Raw genomic sequence first — 3,218 nt, 5'->3', positions numbered from 1 at the left:
GCTGCACAAAGGGGGGAAGAGGGGGGGCAGAGGAGGCGAAGAGCCAGCAGGGCAGCAGTGTTAGTGAGAATCTGAGACGAGAGAGAAAATGAAATGACGAGAGGGTGTAATAGAGACAGTGAGACAGAGAGAGAGAGTGAAACACGCAGAGAAATGTTCACTGGAGAAATGGGAATATTGATTTTGCAGACATGTTAAATTTCTTAGATTCTTTAAATTTCTTATAAGTTTATGACTTATTGATCTATAAAGTCCTGTTATTACAGGGAATGGACATAATAATATGAGCACCTGTATGCCATTCAAGGTCTGCAAGAAATACTGTATTTCTTAAGAAGGGGTGGAGGATTACATCAAAGTTTGACAAAATAGTCCTAGTTAATAGGAACAACCTGCAAAAAGTCCCAAAGATATCCTTACTCTCAGTGAAACATTTCTGACTTTATTTTTATAACATCTCTGAAAGGTAAAAATGAAATGACTGCTGATTGTTTTCCCTGAATTGTTCAGACAGTTATGGAGAGTTCTGAAAATAAAAGATTTGCGTGAAAAGCTGTACCAGTACAGATGAAATGCCAAAAGACCTATAATCCTTTTGGCTGGTGAAGAAAGTCAAACATTTGACAAACCAGAGTCCTAGATATTTTTCTCAGGAGTTGATGGACTAAATAAAGAACACAAACTCTAAGGAAACCAAAGTTGCCCTAGTTGCCACTCCTCCACAAACATTTTTTGGTAATGTATTCCAACATATACATATGCTGTACATATATACATACAGTATGTGTGTGTCTGTATGTATATACATTCACACTATAAACCTCATGAGCTGAGAAGGTAAAGAAGTAAGTCTAACAGACGTGGCAGTAAATTCAGTGAAGTAATACTTTTAATTACCTTGGGAGTTGTACCGAGTTTGATTGTTTGGCACGCTACTTCATGAGATTACCCTAGAAATTGAAGCCTGTTACAGACTAAAATCTTGCCGATGCACCTTTTCACAGTAGTAGTTGATTCAGGAGTTAATTCTAGTTTTTGTAATTTGCTGCAGAAGGATTATAATAGAGCTCTGAAACCTTGAGGTGTTTCAAAGGTGTTCTTATATTTTCAAGCACAGCTTGTTATATTTGTCTGTTTAAGTTTAATTAACTTTGATTACTTTGGAGTGAGAGGTTGGAGTTAAGATAGGGATGGCATAAGAGGACTCTACCACCGGGCCAAAGTTTTACCTCTCTTTGCTTATGTAAGCAACCTGAAGCTGAAGAGGAGAAAAGCTTTTTCAAATGAGTTTTTTTTTTTTACTTCCAAAAGGCTGGGGGGGAGCGGTAGCCGGTGCAGTGATCTGCTGACTGCTGTCTTATTGATTTAATTGTCTGTTTTCCTCCCAGCCCTGCCTGTTCATGGGCCTATGACGAGCGTATTACTGCGCCCACTGCATGCATGCCAATCCAACCCGCCGTGAACCACAGCTCCCCCTTAGTCCCAACACCAGCTTAATCTCACTGTGCTTAATGAGTGGAACAACACAGAGTTGACAAGTAGGGAAAATCCCTCCACCCACCACCACTTTCCTCAATCCCCTCTCTACAACTCCATTTATTGACCTGCCAAAGGCTGTGAGGGGAGTGTCCAGATTTATGCAAAAAAGCCCGCCCTGCTTGCTGATGACTGTCAGCTTAACCATTCATTACAGTTGGATCCCCAAGGACAGCTTGAGCCTCTGGGCCACTGTACATGCAGAGACTTTAAAGTTGTCATACACCACTGAAATCGAGGGAACGTGTATTTGAATGAAGGCATGGGAAAGTGAAAATAAACGTGCATTGGAAAAAAGTAGATGTTGCATGAAAGATTGAAGGAGAATGTTGAGGTTCAGACACAAACACTATTTTGTTTCTTCCAGTTGATTTTCCAATCTCTACTGAGTTCTCCTAAGTCCCAAAGGTAAAGGAAGTGTGCACTGTCAAATGCCGCTCTCAGATCCTAAGAACATCCCGAGGTGAACGAGAAATGTTTGCATTAGCATATGAAACAGTCAAAGCAGTAAACGTACATTTTTATCTTTCATCTAAATTATTCATGAGTATTTTCCCACTGTATGCATCAAACACATTGGGATCGGAACAAGTAAGATCACTGGATATAGTCTCAAACATGAATAAACAAGGACTTTCCTCATTATGAGAGGTTGTTGTTTACATCCTGACTGCACCTGCTGAAAAACTTTTTTGGTGAATGATATTTGGAGCCTGTGGGACAAATTGAGCAGCACTGATCCTGCACTTGTGCTTCAAAGATACAGAGCACAACATCACGTCAGATAATGTTGCAGTTTTTAGTTGGTGTAGCAAAAAAAAAAACAGTGGCAATGTAGGCCAGTCAGTCCACCACTTTGGTGCACACTGAAATATCTGAGTAACTATTGGATGACTAACCCTGAAGGTCTGTGAATACCCAGAGGATGTATCCTAATGACTTTGACTGTATGACCACAAGCAGGTTGACTTTTTAAAAAAAAAAAAAAAAAAAAAAAAAAATTGCGAGTTAATCTCCACAACTATTGGATGGATGAAATTTGATACAGCTATCGATGGTCACCTGAGGATGAATCCTAATGACTTTGATGATCCTCTGACTTTCCCTCCAGTGCTACCATGAAGTTGATATTTGTTGCTTTCAGTAAATTGTCTTGGCAGCTATTGAATGGATTTTCATGAAGTTTGGTGCAGATATTCACATCCCTATCAAATCAACTTTTGTGATCCCTTAACTTTTCATATGGTGCCATGCTTTGGTTTATGACCAAATGCATGCAAAGGTAATGACATTCCCATCACTCAAACACATGGACTAAACCTGAGTTCAGAGTAATCGTATTATTTGTGAATTTAAAACGCATAGTTATGCACACACACACGCACACACACACACACACCCTCCACCACCCACTCCTAAAAGATGCACACAGACATTTACACACAAGAACTGCACGCCTTGTTGAACACAGATGGTGGTTATTCTCAAAACTGCAATAATGTTAAATGATATTGTCCTTGTTAAGGAGATAACAGGTATTAATGCATTGGCTCTTGCTCAATTTTATAGTCTTTTCACCTAACCGCCACTCCAGTTTTATCCCAACAAATAGCATTAAAAACATAACACCATTAATCACTATTAGTGTCTCTGGAAAATTGGCTTAACTATCAGTAAAAACT

This window comes from Seriola aureovittata, chromosome 14 (genome assembly GCF_021018895.1).
Source record: "Seriola aureovittata isolate HTS-2021-v1 ecotype China chromosome 14, ASM2101889v1, whole genome shotgun sequence".
Classification (NCBI taxonomy): Eukaryota; Metazoa; Chordata; class Actinopteri; order Carangiformes; family Carangidae; genus Seriola; species Seriola aureovittata.
Note: the sequence above shows the minus strand (reverse complement) of the source record.